Source organism: Chrysochloris asiatica, unplaced genomic scaffold, assembly GCF_000296735.1.
Source record: "Chrysochloris asiatica unplaced genomic scaffold, ChrAsi1.0 scaffold00089, whole genome shotgun sequence".
NCBI classification, from domain to species: Eukaryota; Metazoa; Chordata; class Mammalia; order Afrosoricida; family Chrysochloridae; genus Chrysochloris; species Chrysochloris asiatica.
In genome coordinates this window covers 8,752,545-8,764,910 of record NW_006408607.1, presented here as the reverse complement: position 1 = coordinate 8,764,910, position 12,366 = coordinate 8,752,545, and positions in this window count along the sequence as shown.

The window sequence follows — 12,366 nt, the reverse complement described above, 5'->3', positions numbered from 1 at the left end:
TGCTGATTTTTAGTTTCACAGCCCAACACATAACCCTCTATACTACCATGCCTCCTTAAATGCTGCAGGGAGGCCACAATTAAACCCATAACCACCCCTAGCCTTTGCTGGAGACCCATAAGCATCCCCCAAAACACAAAACAAAACAGTTCATAAGCCTGGTAAAAATCGGACTCTTTTCATTTTGTTTTCTTTGCCTTTTTTTTTTTTTAAACCTGCCCCATTATGAATTTTATTAAAAAAAAAAAAAAAATTTTTTTAAACGCTTCAGATTTGGAAAGCTGAGAGCTCCCCACTAGAAAATCAGCTTGAATTGTATCATTACCCTGAGGAGCCAGAGAAATGAATTGAAACAAATACATAAAAATCACATCACCTCCAAATGAGTAGTCTTGATGCAATTTTTTGCCAAGAGCGCTGAGCTCAAAGGGCCGGTTTTCCAGGTGTAGAGTGCAGCAGGCTTCCGCTAAGCAATGGTCAGGCATGGCTTGCAGAGTGTGGAAGCCTTAATAAGCTTTGGCATTAGCAACTTTTTAAAGTCCTGCTCCTGCTGACTTCTCTCTCTCTGCCCAAACCCTAAGCGATGCTGTTAAGTAATTCAGTTTGAAGAACTCTTATGGAGATCAATTTTACTAATGCACACACAGCATAATAGACACTGGGCTACTGTGCAGAGAGGGATCTCTCTTTTTTAAAAAAAATCAGAGAGCAAGAACAGAAATTACCGATCAGGTTGGACCCGGGAGCTAGGGTTGGCTTCCCTAAGGATTGACATTTCCTGACGTTGCGCTTTGCAGAAAGGTCACAACTATTTATGCTCTGTGCAATCCATGCATAGTAATTAGAACCGCTGCACGGCTTAAACCGTGGCACTTGCTGGAATTTCAATGCCGACCTCAGAGTCCCTGAATTTCTGACGACAGTTGTCACTCAGAATCAGCAGCAAGAGCATAGATTTTGTTCTCTCACTCTTGCTCCTCTCTCTCTTACCCTCTCTTTAAATTAGTTCTTTTCATACCCAAGTGTTCATGATTGCTTTACAGATTAACCCTTCAATTATCAATTTTTAGAATCTGAATGCATCCAGTCCTGTTGTGAAATCTGTAACTTAGCAACTATCTGACAAGATGAAGATCTAGTTGAAAGACATATACTGGTCACATACAATGATTTACTCAAACCAATGGCAAACTGGAGAAATATTTTAAAGGTGGGGGGCTGGGATATTCCACAGACTGGTGAGGGTAAATATATAGTTTCTGATTATATTAAGCAATCAAACTAAAACCCTCTATGCCCCAAGATTGGTATTCTCTACAAAAGCTATGCTCTTAAAAGCAACTACTTTCTGGGCGTAGAATTCCCCATTTATATGCCTCTGCCATTCAGACTTTATTTTTCCAATATAATTTGACTGTATCTTAAGTACACATTCAGCTTGAACCCATGGAAAAGTAGAACATCAGAAAAGCATGCGCTCACCCAGTGTACTTCATACCACTTAGAAGATTGGCAATCTAAAAGGGCACACAAAACCTGTTTTAAAATGTCTTTCCCTTTCCAGCCTCTAACTTGAAATAAGCTTCCAGGAAGAAAAGATAAGGGGAAGGGAGGGCACAAGGAAATGAACGTTGGTGGGCTCTGCTCTGCATCAGACCCTGTCAGACGTTACACAGAGCTGCTCGTCCAATTTAGGTCATAATGATTTGGAAGCATCAATTCTCTTACCTTTCTCTGTATTTTCAGAGAAATCCGTTCACTACAAAGTACGTTATGTATCCAGTTTTAATTACTCTTTGTATTCATCTGGTTGCAAGTGACAGAAACTCAATTTAAACCGGTTTTGGCAAAAACAAAGATTTATTGGCTCAATTCCAAAGGGAAATTGAGAAACCAGAACACGAGAAGGGAAGGAAGCAGTTCAGTTTTATAACAGCTGGAACCTGGAGATTCAATATCACCAGGATTTCTCTTCCTAATACTGTCTCTTTTTCTCTCTAGCTGTTGGTTCATTCTTTATTGCACACCTGCTTTTATTCATATTTTTGTGGAAAACATGACCCAACCACCCCACCCAAACTCACCCCACACAAAGTATTTTAGCTTGACATTGTTTAACCCAAGGTCAGCTGTTTGAAGCTACCAGCATTTCCTCGGGAGAAAGATTCCTACAGCCTAGAAAACCCTAGGCAGGGTTGTTATGAGTAAGAACCGACTCCACGGCACACTACCACCACCTCTACCTCTTTCAGGAGAGGGACTAATGAATGCCGTTTATCTCAAGTTCAAACATTCCAGAGAGAAGACTCGTGGACTCGTTGTTGTTAGGTGTCCTCGAGTCGGTCCCGACTCATAGCCACCTTCTGCACAACAGAAGAAAACACTGCCCAGTCCTGCACCAAACTCACAATTGTTGCTATGTTTGAGTCCACTGCTGCTGCCACTGTGCCAATCTATCTCTTTGGGGGTCTTCCACTTTTTCTTCAACCCTCTATTTTACCAAGCATGAAATCCTTCTCTGGGGACTGGTCCCTCCTGACAATATGTCTGAAATATGAGAGACCAAGTCTGGCCAACCAAGCTTCCAAGGAGCATTCTGGCTGTACTTCTTCCAACACAGATTGATTTGCTCTTTTGGCAGTCCATGGCACTTTTAATATTCTCCTCTAACACCATAACTCAGTTGCACCAATTCTTCTACAGTCTTCCTTATTCACTGTCCAGCTTTCGCATGCATATGAGGTTATTGAAAATACCATGGCTTGGTTCAGGCACACCTTAGTCGTCAAGCTGACATCTTTGCTCTTCAACACTTTAAAAAAGGTCTTGTGCTACAGATTTGCCTAATGCAATACGTTGTTTGATTTCTTGACTGCAGCTTCCATGAGTGTTGATGGTTGATGCAAGAATGAAGTCCTTGACAACTTCAATCTTTTCTCCATTGATATGGATGCTGTTTATTGGTGCAGTGGTGAGGATCCAGTTCCCAGCCTGATGCTGCATCAGCGATCGAAGTAGACATGGGAAGTGAGCACTTTCTGGGGGAAAGGAGACAGTGGCAGCATTTCTCTTAGAGTTTCTTATGTTGCTGTTTTTGCCGTTGACTGACGTAGAGTCACCGCCAACTCATGGTGATCCCAAGTACAACAGACTGTTGTCTGACCCTGCTCCATGTGGACACGGTGTACTTTGAGTGACTTTCAGCCTAGAAGACTCATCTTCCAGTACTATGTCAGAAAATATTCTGCTCTGATTCATAGACATTTCGGACATATTATCAAGAGGGAGCAGTCTCTGGAGAAGGACATTATGCTTGGTAAAATGGAGGGTCAATGAAGAAGAGGGAGACCCCCCAATGAGATGGATTGGCACACTGGCAGCAGCAGTGGGCTCAAGCATAGCAACAGTTGTAAAGGTGGTGCAGGACTGCATGGTGTTTCCTTCTGTTGTCCATAGGGTCACAATGAGTTCGAACAAACTAACAACAACAACAATTTTCAGAAGTAGATCACCAGGCATTCCTTCCTAGTCTTAGTCTGGAAGCACCATGAAATCTGTCCATTACATCTGCCACTGACTGTTAGTATTTGAAATACAATGGTGTTAACTTTCATCATCATAGCAACACACAAGCCACCAGAGTACACAAACTGATCGACAGGTGATGGAAAGCTCTCTACAGCCATCTGAAAAAGAGTTCTCTCCTTATTTGAGCACCTTGTTTAATTCTTATGGATTCCTGGTGGTGCAATGGTTAAGCGCTCTTCTGCTAACCAAAAGGCTAGTGGTTCCATCCCACGAACCTCTCCATGGGAAAAAAGACCTGGTGATTGCTCCTATCAAGATGACAACCAAGGAAACCCTCTGAGGTGGTTCTACTCTAGCCTCCAGGGTTGCTAGCAGGCAGAATGGAGTCAATGACACACAACACGTACATAGAAGCAAAACCAAAAACTCTAAACCAGTTGCCATCAAGCCAATTCTGACTCCTGTTGACCCCATGTAGTACAGAGTAGAACTGTGTTCCCTAGTGTTCTCAAGGCTTTGTTCTTTCAGAAGTAGGTCACCAGGCATTTCTTCTGAGGTGTTTCAGGGTAGTTTGACCCACCAACCATTCCATTAGAAGTTGAGCACTTGATCATTTATACCATCATATAGCAGTAAACATTTATGAAAGTCAAGAGCAAGAAATAGGAAATAAAGGAAAGAGAAATTGACAGACTAGACCAAAAAAGGCAAGGTTGAGCCATATAGCAGTTCAAAGTAGCATCTTTTCCCTGCAGGTGAGCTCATGACCTAGAAAAAAAGTCAGTGGGCGTCAAAGGAGAACTGTGGTATTGAGAAGTGGAGACATCTTCACCCTCAGCTGACTCTCCGTTGATGCCAAATCCTCTGACCACACAGATAAAGCCCCTGGTTGTCAATGTTTCCAGGCTTAGTTTATCTTTCCCTGAAATAATATTATATTTTTCTTTAAGCAGCTGATGTCAGAATCTCTCCCCTCCCCCAAGGAGAGAATGGCTTTTGTCGGTGACTGCTTGGATAACCCCACTCTGGGGCTCAGGTTACCTGGTGCTGGGATTAAAAAGCAGGTGGGCTGCTCTGCATGAGATAAGCAAAGTGACTACCCTGCTTCTGAATGAGGAGGAGGGAGGCCCAGTCTGGAGATGGAGAGGCAGAGACAAGAGTCCCCAAGACAGCAGTACATCCAGAGAGCCTGGGAAGAAAGAGATAAATGCCTGATGCTATGGGCTTGGCTCCGTGACCCCTTGGTCATGGGACCAAAGGCTTTTACAAAACAACATCAATTAACAATCACTCACTTGTTGCCCTTCTTGGAGAAACCTGAGAATGAAATTGATTCTGTGTCAAGATCAGAGTGCTGCACATATGGACAGAGTCTGGCCATGTGAGCAAAGGGGGCCAGCATCTGGCTTAGGTTCCCAATAAACAAATGGGAAAATAGCATCGTCCACACTGCTTGGATCCCAGGAGGGACAGTTGCAGTATCAACAATAAGGCAAGCTAGCCTAGCCTTCACTTCCTGCTCATGAAGCAAACAAGTGAAAGTTCCCACAACAATTCCATCTGTTAAGTCTGTTGTCAGGTGCTATTGAGTCATAGCAAGCTTATGCACTATCCCCACAATCACTATTACGCGTGAGACCATTGCTGTGGACACTGTACCAATCCATCTCATTGGGAGTCTTCCTCTTTTTTGATGATCCTCCACTTTACCAAGTATGACGTCCTTCTCCAGGGACTGGTCCCTCCTAATAATATGTCTGAAGTATAAGAGACGAAGTCTCACCATCCTGGTTTCCAAGGAACACTCTGGCTGTATTTCTTCAAACAGAGATTTGTGTGTTCTACTGGCAGTCCGTGGTACTTTTAATATTCTCCTTCAACACCATAACTCAAGTGCACAATTCTTCTAAGATATTCCTTATTCATTGTCAGGCACACCATAGTCCTCAAACTTACATCTTTGCCATTGAGCACATCTAAAGGTCTTGTGCAGCAGAATTGCCTAATGCAATGTGTTGTTTTATTTCTTGACATGCTGCTTCCATGAGTGTTAATAATGGATCCAAGCAAAATGGCATCTTTGACAACTTCAATCATTTCTCCATTTATAAAGATGTGATTTACGGTCCAGTGGTGAGGATTTTTTTTTTTTTTTCATTGAGGTGCAACCCATACTGAAAACTGTGGTCTTTGACCATCATCTGTAAGTATTTTAAGTCCTCTTCACTTTCAGCAAGCAAAGTTGTATTATCTTCATATCACAGGTTGTTAATGAGTCTTCCTCCCATTCTGATGCCACATTCTTTTTCACATAATCCATCTTCTCAAATTTGCTCAATGTACAGATTGAATAAATATGGTGAAAGAATACAATCCTGGAGCATACCTTTCCAGGTTTTAAACCACTCAGTGTCCCCTTGTTTTGTTTGAATGGCTGCCTCTTGTTCTATTAACAGGTTCTTCATGAGTACAATTAATTGTTCTGGTATACTCATTTTCCACAATATTGTCCATAGCTTGTCATGATCCACACAGTCAAAAGCCTTTGCATACTCAATAAAGCACACGTAAACATCTTGGCTTTCACCTAGGATCTATCTGACATCAGCAATAATATCCCTTTTTCCATGTCATTGTTTGAATCTGGCTTGAACCTCTAGCAGCTCCTCATCAATGTACTGTTGCAGCCATTTTTTAATTATCTTTAGCAAAAATTTACTTGCATGTGATATCAATGATAATGTAGGATGATTTCCACATTCCATTGGGTTGCCTCCCTTTGGAATGGGCACAAATAAGGATCTCTTCCAATCAATTGGAGAGTTAAGTTTCTTCCAAATTTTTTGCCATAGATGAGTGAGCGCCTCCAGTGCTGCATCAGTTTATTGAAAGATTTTCAATTTCTATTTCATCAATTTCTGGAGCCTTGTTCTTTGTCAGTGCCTTCAGTGAACCCTGGACTTTTTTCTTCAATACTATTGACTCTTGATCATATGCCACCTCTTGAAATGGTTGAACATTTCTTATTGGTAAAGTGACTGTGTATTCCTTCCTTCTTCACTTGATGCTTTCTGCATCATTCAATATTGTAATATTCAATATAGAATCCTTCAATATTGTAAGTCGAGGCTCTGTCAAGTCGAGTGCTTCTTAATAGGTTCTAAGTTCCTATTTCTTTACTAGTTCTCATGAATTGAGATCCTATACTGTCTTTGCTCCTACTATCCTCCTGCCCTCTTCCAAACCACTGTCGTGCTCTTCCTCTGCCTGTTTTTTTTTTTTTTCTTCCTCCCCTACCTTCTGTCTTCATCCTCTCCATCCTTCCATCTCATCTATGATATTTCTTTTTCTAAAAAGTCCTCCCTGCCCCCAAAGACAAAATCCCTGACCCATTTATGTGATTATGATTTGCTGATTGGCCCTGATCATGTAAGATTAGAATTATTTATTTGCCACTTACCTCTCTGTTGCACTGGACTATAAATTCAGTTAGACAATAGCCAGACATGTTTCACTCACCACTGTATCCCGAGCCCAAAGTACAGTGTCCATCATGTGGTGGTGGTACTTGTGTGATGTCAAGTTGGTCCTGACTCATAACAACCCTGTCGAGTTTCTAAGGCTGTACATTTTTACAGCAGCAGAAAGTCTCATCTTTCTCCCAGGGAGCGACTGACAGATTGGAACTGCAGGCCTTGAACTTAGCAGTCCAGCTCATCATCCTGTATGCTATCATGTGGTGATGGTTGTTATGTGCTGGGGAGCCGACTCTGGCTCATAGTGACCTGTAAGGGACTTCCGAAGCTACAAACCTTTATGGGCGCAGAAAGCCTTATGTTTCTCCTGTGGAGTGACTTGTAGACTCAAACTGCTGGGCTTAAGACTTATAATGCACTACAGTATCATGTAATAGGTAACTCATAAATATCTGTTGACTGTGTTGAATAAATGATTGAATGAATGAGCCTCCTGAAAAACCACGTTTCCAGGCAAGTCAGTCACATCCCAACCACTCAAGATGGGTCCTGGCTCCTCTGCAGCCCCACATCTTCCCGCTGATCCCGTCCAAGGCCGTGAAGTCTGCAGCTGGGGCTCTGCCAGTCACACATAATCTAGTGGTGGATTCCAAACAGCCAAGCACCTGCCTCACAGTCCTAATATCCTAACCACATGCAAGGGAGGCTAAGGAGAAGGGAACCAGTGAGAAGAAACCTACCAATTTTCTAATTCTTACAACACTTCTGGCCACATCTACAACATACAGGAAACAGATGCATGGAACCTGAGGGCAGCATGCATGTTCTCACTCCAAGGCAGCTTGGTGACCCCAGAGACTATAGCAAGGCAATATCCAGACTGTTCTGAAACATCACAAAGTACAGTCCCCATTCTCCATGAGTCTGAATTCCAACTGAGAAGACTGGAAATCATGGGAGTTCAACTGCAACTCTAGAAACTACCAGCAGAGAGAAGGCAATGGGTGGTTGGTTAAAAGCTATAGAAAAGAGGTGAAGAGCAGGGTAAGCAGATGACTTAGAAAACCAGAAGAATCTGAGTAGGTAACTAGAATTATGAAGACATGAAAGACAGAGTTAGCAAAAGGACCCTTGGAGGCAGGGAGGAAACCCTTGTAGCTGGAGCAGACGATTGACAAAGGAGGAAGAGACGAATCAAGCCTCGGAATGGCTCAGACTGTAGAACTTTGTGCTCCAGATTAGAGATTTGGACTTTGTCTCCTAGGTAACAGGTAGACTTTGAAACATTCAGAGTCAAATTCCCCTCAAAGCAGTTTGGGGACAACTAATCAGGCAATGTGCACAATGGGGTAGAAGAGAGACTGTGGAGACAGAAGAGCAAGCCGGAAGCCTTAGTATTCAGAGAATGAAGAGAGGTACCAAGGGTCTCAGCTCTCTTTGAATGAACTGGAATGCAGAGCCAAAGCTAGAAAGGGGGGATGTTAAGAGGGAAGAGGGCTGAGGGCTGGCTGCAAGTGTATGTGAGCAAATGAGAATTTCACTTTAACTAAAAGACTTTAAATTTTAAATTTTTACAAGGAAGGAAAGAAGGAAGAGGCATAGAAGAAAAGAGGAACCAAAGAAAGAAAGATGGAAAGAGAAAGATTGAGACTACTCAGCCATGGTACTTGGTACCACATGGTAATGCAGAAGTCAATGTGAGGACTGACATAAAGGGTCCCATTTTAGGAAAGTCAAGTCTGAAATGAAGACCCGATGCCCCTTTCACATAAAGGCCACAGGATACTAAGGACAGGCCTCGGCTGTCGCATTTGCGTCAAGGTGGTGACTGAATCCATGGACATGAGTGTGCTCCCCAAGAAAGAAAGATGGGAGCCAACCACAGCACAGCCCAGTCACCAGGGCCTCATGGTCATCCATTTGTGGCCTCAGAGAGCAGCGGTTCCACGTAGTTGAAGAAAGAAAAAGAAAAGAGTTTGAAAAACCTTCCCTGTTGTGTGTCTCCTGAAAAGGTCATGTATGTGATAAGGTGCCATGAGTAGTCTAAGAGCCGGTTCAAAGGCATGCAGCATGCATTACTTATGAATCTCCACTGAAATGTAAATTGGGGTGAGTTTATTGGTTCCTTTGGTCTTAAATGGAATCATAAAGTATTCATTGGGCCCAGCCAAGGCCTTTCAGATCTAGAGCTCAGTGAGAAATATGTGGCATGCTAAGGTTACATTAATAAAAAATAAATAAATCCATGTCCAGGAAGCCCATATTTGTGCACTTTAAAACTGCCCATTCTGTAGATATTAATGTTTAATGTGTTTGTAAAAAGCAGTCAGCTTTGTGGAGCACAGCAACAAAAATGTCCCACAGCCACCAGTACTTAACATCTCAGCATGACTCCTAAGTGCTCTGGTGGAGAACACAACATGACAGCCATGGTGGGGAGAGAGGTAGTTGGGCGCAGCATCTAGTCAAGCCACACGCTGATACAGAGAGTGCTCAGTTTCCACCCACCTTCACGTTCGACTGGCTCCAAGTGCCCAGGAGAAATGGTAAGATAAGTTAATGTGCTACCTATGTACTGGCTGGAAACCTATCTAAGAGACACTTGAAAGATACCACATCAAGATAAACAAAGTTTGTTTTCCAGAAATAAATCTGAGTTACACCCAACTGGGAGAAACAAAAGCACTTTTCGGTTTTATTTCTTGCTTCAGACCACATCCACCACTCCAACTGTCTCCTAGACATTTCTAGAAGGGGTGTGCTGATCAATCTGAACCTGAATCACTTTCCTAAGCTGTTGGGCAGTAAGCTGCACTTGATTGCTGTTCTGTTTTGCTCTGGGTCCCAAGTCAGTGCAGAGGTTTAAACCTCTGCTTCTCCTCCAAAACTGATTTGCAGGCAGGAAAACATTCTGCCATCACCCGGGCCTGCCTGTGTGCCTCTTGGTTACCTTTCACCTTGAGGCACCACTTGGAACTAAATGGTAATATGAGAAAGGAAAGTGCAGAGAGCAGAACTGAGCATTCTGCAATGGGAATATACTCCATCTGCCTAAACCCAGCATCAGCCACCTCCTCCATCCACCTGCTGGGCAAACGGTCACAGGAACTGCAGAAAAGGAACAACAGAAAGACATGGACTCTGCCATTCTAGCTCACTCCTGCCCTGGACTTCAGCTTCAGCAGACCCAGTTCTTATTCAGGTTGTCCCTGAAGGACAGCATTCCTGAATTCAGGGACCAAAACTTTGGGAAGCATTTAAAGGCCTTAGTAATTGGAGAAGTTTTAAGGAGCTCTGTTAGAGTAGTGGTTATGAATCAGGCTGTGAACTGCAAGGTCAGCAGTTCAAAACTACCAGCTATTCCATGGGAGAAAGATGAGGCTTTCTGCTTCTGTAAAGATTTACAGCCTTGGAAACCCTGTACAGGGTCACTATGAGTCAGAACCAACTCCACGGCATATAACCACAGCACAAAGACTCCTGCTGTGGTGAGGTAGCATAAGCACTGGGCTTCAAACCACAAAGTTGGCAGTTCAAACCTACCAGCTGTTCCTCAGAAACCCTATACAGGGTTACTATGGGTCGGAACCGACTCCACGGCATATAACCACAGCACAAAGACTCCTGCTGTGGTGAGGTAGCATAAGCACTGGGCTTCAAACCACAAGGTTGGCAGTTCAAACCTACCAGCTGTTCCTCAGAAACCCTATACAGGGTTACTATGGGTCGGAACCAACTCCACGGCACTTAACAACAACACCAACAATGGAAACTTGAAGTCCTGCTTCTTCCACTAGAGAAGGAAGGGAACATGGCGTAAAGCCTTCCAAGGAAAAGCTTATTGGAACAGTGTCACAGGTTGAACTGTGTCCCCCCGCCAAAAAAAGGGACCTTGAAGGAAGTCTGTGGATTGAATTTGCCCCCAAAATATATGGTTATAAATTCTCAATTCCTATACCTGTGAACTCCGCCTGTGGCGCGGTAGGATAAGCATTAGACTGCAAATCGGTTGGCAGCTCAAACACATCTGCTTGGTATTGTAAAGCATCACTTCTCTGGTGAAGTTTTCTGCTCCTGCAAAGAATGACAGAAACCCCAGACAGGGTCTCTATGAGTCAGAACCGACTCAATGGCACTTAACAACAACAACATACCTGTGTATGGAGTCCTGGTATAGCACTGTAGGGTAAGAAGTGGACTGCTAACCATTAGGTCAGTGGTTCAAACCCGTCAACTGCTCCTCAGAAACTCAAGACACAAAGGAATCCTGTAGCTTGCATATGAACTCATTAACATCAAGTTGTTGTGGTGGTGGTCTCTATGAGTGGCTGTAAGCCATAGAGACCCTGTATAAGGTTTCTGAGGCTGTCAGACCCTCATCAGAGAAGTGAGGATTTATAACACAAAGGATAATTGCACCAGATCAGAGCTGATCCCATCCAATCACATCATGGGGTGACTGTATCATATTAGATCTCACCAGGGAGGTGGCATCTACATCTTAACTACTGAACCCCTGAGCATCCTGGCCCAGCCAAGTGGACACAAAACCTATGAGATAAAAGGTCAGATTAGGCCCAGAAGGAAGTTCATGGAGAAGATACACGCCACATGAAGATCACCAAAGAAGCTGCAGAGACAAGGTCTTCCCCCAGAGCCTCCAGAGAAAAAAAGCCTCTCTCAGAACCGGTACCTGGAATTCTAATGTCTAGCCTCCTAAACTGTGAGAAAATAATTTTCTGTTCATTAAAAGCACACAATTGTGGTATTTCTATTGTTGCAGCGGGAAGAACCTAAGACAAAGTCCTAACTCCCAGTACCTACGGATGTGGGCTTATTTGAAAATAGGGTCTTTGCATATATATAATCAAGTTAAGATGAGGTCATACTGGGTTGGCTGTTGTTACTGTGAGCTACCACCAGTTCAATTCCTACTCCTGGTGACTCCTGTTATGGAATAGAACTGCTCTGTAGGGATTTCCTGGCTGTAATCCATAGTGCTTAGGAATCCGGCTGCTAACCTCATGGTCAGCAGTTTGAAACTACCAACTGTTCCGTGGGAGAAAGATGAGGCTTTCTGCTCCCATAAAGATTTACAGCCTCGGAAACCCTGTACAGAGTCGCTATGGGTCGGAACCGACTCCACGGCACATCACAACACCAACAATCCTTACGGAAGCAGATCACCAAAGCTTTTCTTCCATAGGCCCTCTAGATAGGTTCAAACTGCCAACCTTTTTGGTTAGCAGTGATCGTATGCTGATTGCACCACCTTGATTAGGTGGGGGCTAAAGAATACGGTCAGCATTTCTCAAGCTGGGGGAACTGAAGAAAAAATTCAAGCCTTGACTTTCGTTATTGA